The sequence below is a fragment of the Dendrobium catenatum genome, unplaced genomic scaffold (assembly GCF_001605985.2).
Source record: "Dendrobium catenatum unplaced genomic scaffold, ASM160598v2 fragScaff_scaffold_998, whole genome shotgun sequence".
NCBI classification, from domain to species: domain Eukaryota; kingdom Viridiplantae; phylum Streptophyta; class Magnoliopsida; order Asparagales; family Orchidaceae; genus Dendrobium; species Dendrobium catenatum.
The window spans coordinates 1,586,993-1,601,674 of record NW_021319460.1 but is presented as its reverse complement, the minus strand read 5'-3'; positions in this window follow the sequence as shown (position 1 = coordinate 1,601,674).

Genomic DNA, 14,682 nt, shown 5'->3' with positions numbered 1-14,682 from the left:
CTTGATTTCATTTGCAAATAACATGCTATCATAGAAAGAAACCTATTATAAATCATACAAATCACACATAATAACATTAACATCATCATCAATGCACACATATTTACACCCAAATATATGTGAAGTTTAGAAGAGGCGCTACAGCTTTTACATAGAAAACTCTAAAAGGAAAAAAAAAATTGAGCCTAGTTTAGTTGAGATAATCTACTATGTAAGTAAGATTATAGAAATCCACTGCACCAATCAATTGAAGAACACAAGATTACAAATAATGGATTGTATCTGAATATCCGATGAATGTAGTGGAGAATACTAACAAAATAGTAAATGGTGATGACAATGATCATAAGATGGAAGACAACCAATAAATGTTAGCATAATCGATAAATGGTGGCATGCAGGAGATGATCATTGGGTGACCATGATTATGCAATATCCATTAGTGATGACACTTGGGTAAATATGGCTAAGCAACATTGATTGGCTGACAATGGTGAGGCGGCTACAGTCAAGCAATAACTCTTTTGGTGATAATTATTGGTGTGATTATCAAATAGAATTCTAGAGTTCTATAGATATTTAAACTTTTTAATTTTATTCCTTTATCATATAAAGAATGTGAGTATAGTTATAGTTTTATGGAGTGAAATTTTGGTAATTTTAACAAATATTCCTAAATACTCCATCGAATGGCCCATGTTGATTCTATTAATCATAGACCATTCTTTAGGCTTTAGGCATTTAAGATCCATAATGACATTAAAATTGAGTTAAGTTAGGCTTATTGAATTTTTTTCTATCCAAGACACTCATTTTGACTATAAACATGCAAGATTAAAAATTCTTTTGGTTCCCTTAAGTAGTTTCATGAAGTTTTCAACTACACTTTAAGTGCTTGATTTGGGCTTGTTTAGACTTAGATCAAGTTACTTAAGTTTTTTTGCGCATGTTTCATTAAACTGTTTATATTAATTATAAGCTTACTAAAATTGGAGTTTATATGACCCTAAAGCTAAACCTAAAAATTTCTTATTCATGAGTTTGTATTAAGATTCATGCTTTATTGATGTAATTTATAATGATTTATCATACTAAGAAAAAAAATTTGGTACAATGGCTATGCAAACTATGGACATATCTTATGATTGCTATGCAAAAATCATATTCACCCCCTAATTATGTTTGTTTTAGGGTATCATTGTTACACACACACCACATTAAAGTACACAATAGTTTTCATGAGTGTGCTCAAAATGTGGAGTGTTTAGGATTTCTATGCATACTAAAATTGAAATTATACCTATTTAGCATAATATTCAAATTATATAAGCTAGTGTTTTCCATAATAGTTACTTATATTTATAGTAGTATAATAAAATCTTGTATAGTGATGATGATGTTCATCATATGAATGTGTATGGCATGTGAATACTCTCATAAGCCTTCACAAGTATTTAACAAGTAGCAAACATGTCATAGTAAAGGAATTTGCCCTCAAAAGGGGCCCACTTGCGGAAATCACTGAGGACCCATAATAGGTGCTACTCTCAGGTTCTATCATGAAGGTCATCCTTCATAGGGTGAATTTAAAATTCCTCACCAACAAGTAACTCTACTCATGCCACATACCTGGATCACCTCTCTGCTCAGACGCTCATTCTCTTAGAGCCATCATCCTCTTATAAACTTTCCAAGCACAGTTATAGGAAATCGCCTACTCATGAGGCTCTCAACTCACCATGACACAATCACCTAGTCTAGATATATCTCTTCCTACAACAATATTTCACTTATCTCCATCTCTCTGTTAAGGTGATATGAGATCTCCACTCTAGTTATTAGGAACATTAGAAAGTCTACCACTCACGATCCTCTTCATCTCAACACTCAACCATTGACTCACCTAGTGCATACTCGACACATCTAAGCTTTCCTAAAGATAGGACATCAAAGCTCTATGACCTTGCTCTCCCTCAACCAACCAAGGGGAGACATGTGTCTTAGGTATTATGTATAGAATTATACATTGTACTTTGTTATGTATCATTTTTTATAACTCTCATAGTCCTATAAATAAAGTGTGGTGTGGAATAATTTAGGAATGTTTAGTTGATTCTGATAGATCCTATGCTAGTTGGAGATTTATAACTTTCTTGAGTTTTTTTAAAGATTATCTCTTCCTCTAAAGCTATCTTTCTTCTCCCCATTCTTTTACATGTTTCGTGTCATACATTCATAGAGTTAGCTTACTACTGAGGTTGGGTTTCATCCTTGAACAAAATTAGCTTCAATATTATGAATAATTTCTAACATGCACTTTCATGTGCAGTATTAATGTGTGATTTTGAAATCAAATCCAATTTTTCCATTAACAAAATCTCTTCTTTTCACAATTTGTAAACCAATGATGAATAATCAAATAAACTTTTTTTTTCTTAATGGATTACATTTATTTGCTATATTACAAAAAAAAAAACTTTATCTATGTTTTTATGTTCTTTTTATAAGCTTAAATATTTCTTCCTAAATTTCTAATTACATAAATCATTAAAAATATTGTATAACTCTTTCTAAGAAATTTTTAAATCCTATAATTATTGAGAGTGAAGCACTTCTCTCTAGTCATGAGGCAAATATGTGACTCTTCCTTTGAGTAAATTATTGATGTTGAAGAAGAATCACTATTTGATTTGGCATGTGAGGTTATATTCTCGTCGCATTTCTTATCATTTTTTCTTTCTTTCCATTACCCTTTCCCGTGCATCAAATATGGGAAACTCCGCCTTTATTCCATAGCTTCTTGTAGCCACTCATCCACTTGAGCATCCTCATCTTTGTAACACTTTAACTTACTTTTATGCATCTATTTTAATGGCTAACATTTTACGCCATAAAGCAATGCAAGTCTCACCACCATCTTATAGAATTATCCCTTAAGTTTGAGGGGTGTGTTTTTTATCACACATCAGGCTCGATGCATTCCTCCAATTCAACCATCCAACTTGAATTCTAGTAGTAATATCCTTATCTATTTCACCATCACTTTCAGCAATAGACCTAAGATATCTAAAATGTATACTCTTCTTAATGAATTGATCGCCCAAAGTCACCAATCCCCATACTAGATCTAATACTACTAAAGTTACACTCAATGTATTCATTTTTAGGACTACTCAAGCAAAAAAACTTTTAGAATCTAAGGTTGGCCTCTATAATTCAAGTTTTCCATCAACTCCCTCTCAACTCTTATCAAGAAGAAAAATATCATAAGTCAAAAACATACACTAGGGTTCATCCTCTTGCAAATTTCTAGTAAGAATATCTTTGACTAAAACAAAAAAGATATGGGCTTAAAGCTGACCCTTGATGTAATCCAACTGAAATAGGAAAATAATTGGTCAAACCTCCTTGTATTTGAATACAAATAATAGCTCTTACATACATATCCATAATGATTTGAAAGTAAGCATTTTTAACTATTTTCTTTTCTATAACTCTCTAAAGTACTTCTCTTGGAACTTTATAATATGCTTTCGTTAAATCAATAAATATACTATGTAGATCCTCCTTATTTTTCCTATACTTCTCCATCAAACCTCATAACAAATATATAGCTTTCATAGTAGACCTACCCAGCATCAATCCAAATTGATTGGGAAAAATATTAGTATAACGTCATAACCTATATTCATTAACTCTCTTATATAGTTTTAATGTATGAAACATAAGCATAATTCAGTAATTCAGACACTTTTGTGCATTACCTTTATTCTTAAAAATAGGAATCAAAACACTCATTTTTCGCTCATCTAACATCTTTTAAGTATTTAAAATAATATTTAAATGTTTTGTATGCCAAGAAATTCCTTCATCTCCTAAGCATTTCCATACCTCTATTGGAATATCATCAGGTTCATAAATTTTTTACACTTCATTTTCTTTAAATCCTCTCTTACTTTAGTTTTACAAATACGATTACAAAAGTAAAAATCTCTATTTGTATTGGGGGTGCTAAGGCCGCTAAATTCAATTATACTCTCATAATCTTTATTGAAAAGCTTATCAAAACATCTCATCCACATTTGTTTATATCCTCTTCTAATAAAAACACTTTTTGATCCTCATGTTTAATGCACTTCACTTGAACTAAATCCTTACTTCTCATATTTTTTTTCTTGGATAACTTATATATGCATCTTTCACTTTCCTTAGTATCTAATCTATTATAAATCATTAAAAGATAAATCCTTTGCATCACATATTACTTTCATAGAATCCTTAGGACCCTTTTACATTTTTCTTAATTTGTCGAGTTTTTATATCTAAAATAATTATTGTAACAAAGCTTCTTATTTTTTATCTTTTCTTGTATATTTTGATTCCAATACAATTTTTTTTACTATTAGGAGCTTTTTCTTTTAATACTACAAACACATCCTTTGTAACATTCTTAATTTCACTAGCAATTTTTTTCCAACATAACATTAGCTTTCTCATGCACAGTCATAATCTTATGATCTTGAATGTTACTTTCAAATATATTTTTATCATTGCTCTTTAAATGCCCCCATCTAATCCTAGAATAACAATTTACTTTAGTTTTTATATTTCACCCCTTTATCTTAAAGTCAAAAACTAATAATAATGTTGGGTACATAAACTTTCACTCAAAATAACTTTGTAATCTTTACAATAAAATGATCTATCTTTCTTATTAGAAAATAATCAATTTGACTTTTATGATAACCATTCTTATAAGTGATGATATGCTCCTCTCTCTCTTTTTTTTATTTAAAATAATGTATTAAAAATTACAAAAGTATAAGCTAGAGCAAAATTTAATAGGTCGTACCACCTTCATTAATTGCTCCAAAACCATAACCACCATGAATGCTCTTAAAATCTTTTATCACTCTGCCAACATGTCTAATAAAATCTTCTCCAATAAAAACTCTTTCTTCAATATGTATCCTTTGTATTAATTATTTTATATCATTCCAAAATTTTAATTTTGAACATATCCAAACCTACTTGAGGAGCATGGACAATTATAATACTAATAATCTTAGCATCAATAGCAATCTTTAAAGCTATAATTTTATCTTCAATTTCTACAACATTATCCTCAAATTTTTATCTATAATCACACATATATTATTTATAGTATGACTCCTACCAAAATACCATAGATCGAATGTCGATGCTTTTAAACCCCATAACCTTTCACTATGCATGCTCGTAATGTTCTCTCACACACTAGAAAATTAGGGAGATTTAACTACTATTTATATGCAAACTAAGTTATGTAATAATTTATTGTCAATATGGCTCTAAAAATGTACAGTTTAACTTTGAACGATTGCTTAGTACAAAGTGAATTGTATAGTATAGTTTAACTTTATTAAGTATAGAAAATTTGATATAGTTTATAGTAGTTATTTGGACTGTTAAATCAACACGATTGGGATCATATTGTATAGAGTAGCTTGTATGGTGTGATGTGGATCATACAGTATCATTAAATATAAATTATTTTTATAATTTTGTAAATCTTGAATTTTAATCATTAAGAATTGGTGAAATTATCATAAATTGCCTCAAAATCATCTTTCAAATAGTGCTGACAACTAAAACATTAAAATAAAAAACATGAATACTAAAAAAAAATAAAATAAAACTAATAAAATAAATAACAAATATAGAGAAAAACACGAATATGAATGAGCAAGAATAAAATGCAACTAAAAAAAACCCCCACAATAATACATCCAAAACTATTCAAAATAAAATAATTCTATGTATTAATATCAATGATTCCCAACTTAGACCTTAGGGTACTGAACTTCATGACTTAGTCATTTGGTAAAGATGTTCACTGATTGATTTTTTATTTCTAGTAGTTATATGTCTACATAACCTTTAAACATATGATCATGTATGAAGTGGTGGTGAATGTCTATGCACTTTTTATTTAAGTATCATTTTGGATTCTTCACTATAGAAATAATATTAGTTTTGTCCCATTTTGGGTACAATATCCATTGAGATTCCAAAATAAATGTTTATACCTTACAACTTGACCAATGTAACTTTCAGCTGCAACTCAACTTTAGTAGTAGATAAAACCACTAAGTTTTATTTTTTTATTGGATCGTGGAATTAATGAATATCACGCCCTTGTAGTGCTCTTCCTATCTACCTTACATCCTATAAAGTTTGAGTTTGAATATTCTATAAGATTAAATGAAGTATTGTTCTTAGGATACCACATACCTAATGTAAGTGTACATAATAAATACCTATCTTGATAAATTTTTAATGAGACTCTTGGACTAGCCTTCATGCACACAAGCATACACTAAATATAATACCTAGTTAACTTGCAGTAGGGTATACTAACATTCTAATCAGACCTTAATAATGATTAGAATTAATAAATTTTCTATTGAGATCCCTATCTAACAGAGTGTTCTAGCTCATGGAGATACTTGTACTATTACATCACTTTCAATCTTAATTCTTGATGGGGTCTATAATATACTTATTTACCACATACATATTTCATTATTCTCTTATTTAATGTAAAATCCTAAAATGTTTTAGCTCCACCATCAAACTTCTCTTAAACTCATGATTTATCATTTGAGAAAATTCTTTATATAGAGTCATTAATGGCATTAAATAATGCCATCTACATAAATTTACACATTTAAGATATTATTTTCAAATTTTTTGATATATAAAATTGTATGAACCATTTTCTTACAAAATCCTTTTTGTAGTGAGAATAAACTAAGCATGTCCATTCGTGCCCTAAGGGATTGCTTTAGTCAATACATAGTCTTTTTTAAACTTGTAAACATAATCAAGGTATGTTGAGCTTTTGAAATTAGGTTGTTGCTCAACATATACATTCTGGTTCATTATTTCATTTAAAAATGCACTCCTCACATTTATTTGATATAGACTAAACTTCTTAAAACATGCTAATATAAGTAGTAACCTACAAACCTCAGGTTATGCCACTAATGCAAAAGTTTATTTAAAATATATTCTTCTATTGAATTTAATTTCTTTGCAACAAGACTCACCTTATTACTAAAAACCAAACAAATTCATCCAACTTATTCTTAAGGACCTTTGGTTCTGATCTCCCATTGATCATTAGGTTTTACAACTAACTCCTACATATCATTCTTAAACATTGATTTAAATCCTTTTGCATAAATAATATTTAAACACTTCTGATAATGCTTTATCTAATTTGGTTAACTCTATTAAGGAGTTGAATGTTGTATGTTCACCTCTTGTTAAATGTGGTATGTTTACCTCTTATCTAAGTAAATTTCTAGTCCTAGCTTTGATAATTATTTCTACAATGATCAAATTCTTAGGATGACTATGTGTTTATCTCCACTCTTTGGGTTGTGTCTCTTTCTAACTCTATCTTAAACCCAAAACTACAATTTTAGGTATAGCTTAATCATTTGTATCACCTCTCTAGTTTGAATAGAATTTTTTAATTCATAAAAAATAATATGTACAAATTCTTCTACAACTCAATTTATTTTATTAAATACTCTATAAGATTTTCCACTATTTGAATATCCCAAAATATCTAGTTCATCAAATTTTGCATCAAGTTTTTCTAAGTTAGACTTGTCAGTAGTATACGATATTTACACCCAAATGCAATGATGTGTCATGCCCCAAGATCTAATATGAAAAAAATTCATCTCGTTTCTTTTTAATAATAATAATCATGTTCTATATTTTTAATTCATATTATTTAACTATTTTTAGTTAATAGTTGATACTTTTTTTTAACTAATTCATCACCATCAAGAGCTGACTAATTACATTCAAGGAAAAATATAAACAATAGAAAATTTAATTACATCGCGACTATTAATATTTACATCCTATTTCAAAAGTGAAAAGTTCAAAATAACATATACAATAGTTATAACAAGCTACAAAAGAATATATAAACTAGAGAACTGAAACTAGTAGTAAACTAACATCACTATCTAGCCTCACACTACAAGTTTCTTACCTATACCTGAAATCATATAACCACGTAATGAGTATAAAAGCTCAAAGACTAAAATCTTACAACTGAAATCAATAAAAAAAAAAAATTATGTTGTAAATCATCTAAGAAAATTAATAAACCAATGAATGAATGTTGTATCAGTCACCTGTATCACTATAGAAAAATTACCAACTTTTAGTGGATTTTTCAGCCAAAAAATAATTTTTTTTTATGAAAATAAAATTTTTTATGGATTTCTTGTAGAATATTTTTCTCCTGGTAAAACATACATAGAAAAATATTTTCCATCAGGTGTATTGCCGGCAAAAAAATTTCCAAAATTTTCTTTATGAATTTTGTCAAAAAAAAAAAAGCTACAAAAGATTATGGGTTTTCCAACAAAAAATTTGTCAAAAATACCAACTAAAATTTCCCTGGTAATTTGCTAGAATTTTATGGTGGAAATTCTAGCAACATTGCCCTAAAACTTTTTGGCAAATTTTTTGCCAAAAATCAATACGAAAATTGTCTCAAAACCACGTGCTCTCTACCAGAATATTCGTCGCTACCCCTGTATCAAAGATTACCCACGAATATTTCTTGCAAATTTGTCAGAAAATTGTAGCAACTTACAAAAAAAAAGTTCTATTACTTCATTATTACTATGGAATAATTTACAATAGTTTATGCAAGCATACTATGAAAAACTCTTATAAATCTAAATAACATTATAAGCTAATAATAATAACGAAGACATTGTTAAAAAAAGTAATCTAACGAACATTCAAATTATAATAGTTATATTTCAATTGTCTAAACATCATTATCAAATTAAACATAAAGTTGATAATATTTTGTAATAAATGCAAAAAATCTAAACTAATCATCTTCAGTGTCTCCACTCTCCTTAGACTTAGGCTTAAGTTGCTAATCCTTCTTCTTTCAATCTTCTTTTATATATGATTGTAGTTCTACCTGTATCTCAGATTATTGTGTCAGCATCTCATATTATTGCATTAATATGTTAGCTTGTAAATATCTCATCTTCACTATCTCCTTGGCGAGAGTATTCACCTTTTGTCTTATGTTCTCCTCACTTCTGGTATTACTTGTGATCATGTGTGATACTTAGAGTACTGTTTCAATCATAAAGATGAACCTATAGCAGTAGAAGATTGACTCCCCCAAATTAGTAAAAAATTATCCAGCGAGAGTTGAAGTACATGAAAATTCATTTAAAATTACATGTTATTCATGAACACTATAGAAAATTTAATACTCACATGAGCTTTCTTTGATTTCTCATCAACCCATTGGTGATCAGCTTGGCTTTAATGTGTGTGTGTATGCAACTCTAATGGTTGAGGCTCTCTACCAATTGCCTCTTTTTGCAAGAAAACCTTGCTAAGACAATCAACATATATGTGTAACAATAGGAATCATTTATCAATCATCGTCTATGCTTAGTGTGAGGTATGAACTACTAGTGTAGAGGGAGCTTTGTAAACCCCCATTGTTGGATGCTCTATTTTAATTATTCTGCTCCCTCTTCTTAGTGAATTCATGGGTGGCCAAATCTCTAGTAAGTTCACCCCATACACCCTCTTCAAGCCATAAGAGGAACTCTACTAATTTTCTAATATCCGAGAACATATCTCTTAGTCAAGTAAAATCACAATTTTCAAAATTATCTCTAACTCTTGCATTATGTTCAAGCAACGACTTAAAGTCTTTCTATTTAAGATTATCATAATTAAAAATATTAGTATAAATTTAATTGAACTTCTTTCCAAATATCTCTAATATCTTATGGAATTTTCTTCCAAGTTAAATCTAGATCATCATATCTACTCCTTATGATATCTCTAATTTTATGAGTGGGATGCCTAGCGAGATTAAACCTATATATATAATAAAATTTAAATAATGTTTATCATTTATATAACTAACTAAATAACAAAATTAAGTGACAATAAGAACTTATGTATCACCCTCAGGCTCTATATACAGACATTTATCCTCTGTAGGTCTTATCTCCTCAACTGAATGCTCTATACTATAGATGATTGAGCTTGATGTGTCTTAATCGGAGGTGGATAATAGTAGGGCTGATGGTAAAGAGGATAAGGATATATTGAGGGAACAATCTGTGATGGTGGTGGGGGTAATATGGGTAAAAGAGTGTTGACTGGGTGGGATCTGGTGATGGAAATTATAGGCTACTAATTAGAGTAGGATAGTGAGTCCCCTGCACTATTACTCTTATGGCCGATGGAAATGTTTTGCCCTAACCCTACTTAGTCTTCCTTGATGATGTAGGTCCAATGGACAACTTCTTCATGTGACCAAACATAGAAGTAATAGATTTATGGAGAGGTTCATCACCTGAAGCTATATGAAATGAAAATATTAGAGAAAAATTCTATCTGTAGTGTACCTAAAAATTTAACTTTTTAAGATAACAAAAATTATAGGTTATAAATAAAAATAGTGGAAGTTTATAAATAAAAAATTGGCAGTTAAAATGGCATGAAATAAGTAATTTGGAATGTAAACTTCATATCTACTATACCATAAATTGGACATACCCTTGTTCCTCTATTTGGAATAGGATCATATCATTAAAGTTTGAATAAATATATATGATTCATATCTTTCCTTGGATAATATAGTTAAAGAAACTCATCAAAAATATCATAATAATCACATTCACTTCTTTCATGAGCGTTTCCTCTAACACACACACACACACACACACACACACACACACACACACACACACACACACACCACATTTCAATTTTTTTACCCTCGCTCAATAATTTAACATGAAATTTGAATCCTTTTACTATGTAAATTGGCCATGTCTTTAATTTCTCATTAGATTTCATGTAAGGGCATGCATTCCTATATATAGGACCTCATTACAGGGATTGTGAACCTAAGAACAATTAAAGAATATGTTAAGTTATTAAGAAATATTGGTAATCAAAATAATAATGTAATTATTATGGCTCACATATGTTCTAAGCCATGTTAGAAATTCATCTGCTATTACTCTCTCAATAACTTTAGAATTCAATATTGATAATTACTTTTGAATAAGTTGTGTATGGATTATCAAATTTAGCTGAAAATAAAACTTTAATAATGTGTAAATTTGAAATTATTGGATTATACTTTCTCTAAGAGAGGCTAAAGTTCTTACCAATTAAGTAGCGCATATAATGTTGCTATTTTATTCTCCAAATCATTAAGGTATCTAGTTGAACATTTTATATTATGTTTACCATGGTTATTTAATGTTGCAATCGGAGAACTCGAGCTTATGATTTTGATGATAATAAATATTATGGATTATCTCTTTATTTCTTTAATTTTTTGTTGCATATCTTCTCTTGTGTGTACTAACATTTTAGAAAGACTATACACCGTGCAGTGAAGACTCAGAGCTAAAGACTGGGTAAAATAGGATGATGTCCGTGCGAGTCTGTAATTTTTTTTTTCTTTTTTATGTTTCTTGAGTCAAATTCATATAAAGGTGTCTGCTAATTTGGCGATAGTGCTCATACACATGAGGGAGTGAGAAAATAAATGTCATATTTTTTGAACTAATCATATTGTATGAACTAGATCATATTATACGATCAATTATTCAAAAAAATAATTAAAATGACTAATTGAGTAATTAAGATTTTTGAACTAATCATACTCTATAAACTTGATTATATAGGACGATCAATTTAACTCAGTAACCATAGTCGTCAATAATATTTTGGTAAGTATTTTAATGTTTAAATTTTGAACATATCGTACTATATAAACTAGTTTGTACTATATAATATTTAAAATAATATCTAAATTAATCCTCATGATTAATCAATCAAATTATGGTTTAATAAATATGATAGATCGTATAGTACAATTTATATCATACTGGATAATTAGTAGAGATGAAAATGACTGTCCAAGGGATCATCCAAGAAGAAACCTTAATTTTTGCACTATTCATATCGTACGATGTAGATCATATCGATGATTGGCATAGATAATTTTTAATTATCCCATAGTTCATCTTATATGATTTTAATATGAATGAATTAATTATATTGTGCGATCTAATAATCATACTATACATTGATGAGCTACGTTTAAATAGATCATATTATAGTTATTTAAGTCGTACTAGACAAAATAGGTTTTTAACCTAATCATATTGTATGAACTATGATCGTACTATATGAATAAAAATGATAGAAGAAAAAAATTAAGGCTTTCGAAAGCCTTGTATTTAAATACTCTTATTAGACTTTGAAGAAGTCTTTAGCTGTTGAGAGATTTCTATGAGAGTGCTTGAGAGGTCTTGGAGTTTGGAGAGGGAGGAGTAGTTGTGTGAGAGGGAGAAGTAGTGTGAGGGGATTCATGTGGTTACTCCATGTAAGCTTCTACCTTGGTTCTTCTAAGTGTCACCGTTGATCTTTCGGGCTACTTCGGGGAGAAAGACTTTAAGGCCAAAGATCACTAGGTTCTCTGCCTTATCAGGAGGGTGAAAAGGATTCTAGGATTTATGCCTCACCAAGAGGGTGAAAAGAATTATAGGTTCTCTTCCTCAACAGGAGGGTGGATAGGATTCAGGTTCTCAATTACAACGTGAAAGGGTGGAAGTGATTTTGTAAGGGTTTCTCTACCTTTTTGTGAGAGCTATAGGAGAGTCACTGAAGGTTTCGTGCAATACCTAGAGAGGAGGATTATCATGAGTGGATGTAGGTCAAGATGACCGAATTACTATAAAATTTATGGTGTGCTCGTTCTTTTTTTTTTTTTGCACTTTTATTTCTTGCATTTTTATTTTCTACATATTATTTTCTTAAAATCTAAGACAATGATATTGTGATAGCTTTGGATTATTTTTGTAAAAAATTATTATAAAAACTCTAAAAATCAAAAGGAAAATTTTTTTTTTCTATTCAATCAAAAATATAAATTTTATTTTGTTCTTTGATATTTGCTTTCACATATGTTGTAGCTTGACATCATTTTAAAAAGAATTTTTTTTTTGAAAAAAAATTTTAAAAACACAAATTCACCCCCTCTTTTGCTATGACTTGGGTAGTTCAAGTCGGTCAAATGACCTAAATTGAATTTTTAGTTAGAAATTGATAATGATAAATGAGGACGATCATCGACATCAAATTCTAAGTTACAACCAATTTTGGTTTTTTAAACTTATCATGTGTGACTCTAAGTAGTAAGAACATAAATGGGTTGTCTCTTGTGATAGATAGGCTTCACATATTGATCATTATGGGTGTGCTTTATTCTTAAAATAATTTTTTAATTTATTCAAATATTTGTTAGACGAAGAAGAAAAGTAGTTAGAGTTAAACGATGTAATGGTATATCGAATTAAATATAAACATACCTCTTAAATTAATACATCCAAATATTGCACAAGACCTCCAGCTCTTGCCTCATATGGTAAGTGGATTGATAGATGTTTCATAGGATTGAAAAAGACAGGAGGAAATATTTTTTCTAGCTGGCAAAGAATGAATGGTATGTTTTGCTCACTCTTGTGTAAAGAATCTTCAATTAATTTTGTTAAACATAGATCTTTAAAAAATATGCTAAGTTTAATCAATGGATTTTATATGTGATATTGTAAGAAGCATAGTAGAATTGGAAGTAGAAACTCCATAATGTTGTCACAGTCATGACTTTTCAGTCCAGATAATCTTCCATATCTAATATCCACACATTGACTTAAATTAGAGCCATATCCATAAGGCATTTTCAATGTTTGGAACCACTGGCGAACTGATCTTCTTTGTTCTAATTTGAATGAGAAAGGAGCTTTCAACATCAACATTTATGCTCAATTCAAGAGTTCTTCTCATACAATACTCTTTAATGTCCATTTTGGCCTTTAAATTATCTTTAGTTTTATCTGTAACATCCATTATATTAAAAATATCATCAAATATATTCTTCTAAATGTACATAACATCTATATTATTCCTAATTAAATATTCACTCTTGTATTGTAATGTCCAAAATATATGTTTTTATTCAATTATGTTGAACTATATCTAGGATAACTACACTCTGTTATAGATCGTCATGTACGATCAGTTTCTTTTCAGCTCATTTGAACAGGACGATCTAGGAGGGGTTGGATAATTAGAAGATTTGTTTGTTCTTATCGTTAAGGACTATTATAGGATCGTCCTATATGATCAGTTTAAAACAGGAAATAGCATCCAAAACATTGTTCTATTTGGCCAGACTTTACATATTGGATGATGAAAAAAAACTGATCGTCCAAAATGATTTTTGTACTGTCATGTATGATTAGTTCAAAAAATTAATTATCGTCCAACACTTCATATTGTTCGCCCAGGACGATTAGTTCAAAACATTAAATATCATCCAATACATCGTACTATTCGGTCAGGACAATTAAGGAAGAAACAAAGTTTTTTCAACTGATCGTCCAGGACGATCCTACAATCTTCCAAGACAATATGATCGACCAATCAAATCTTAATTATTTTTCTTAATCATTAGACTAACTTAGGCATAATTGTACTACATCATCTAGGATGATGTCTTGTACGATGCCAAAAATAATAAACTGCCTAAAAGAG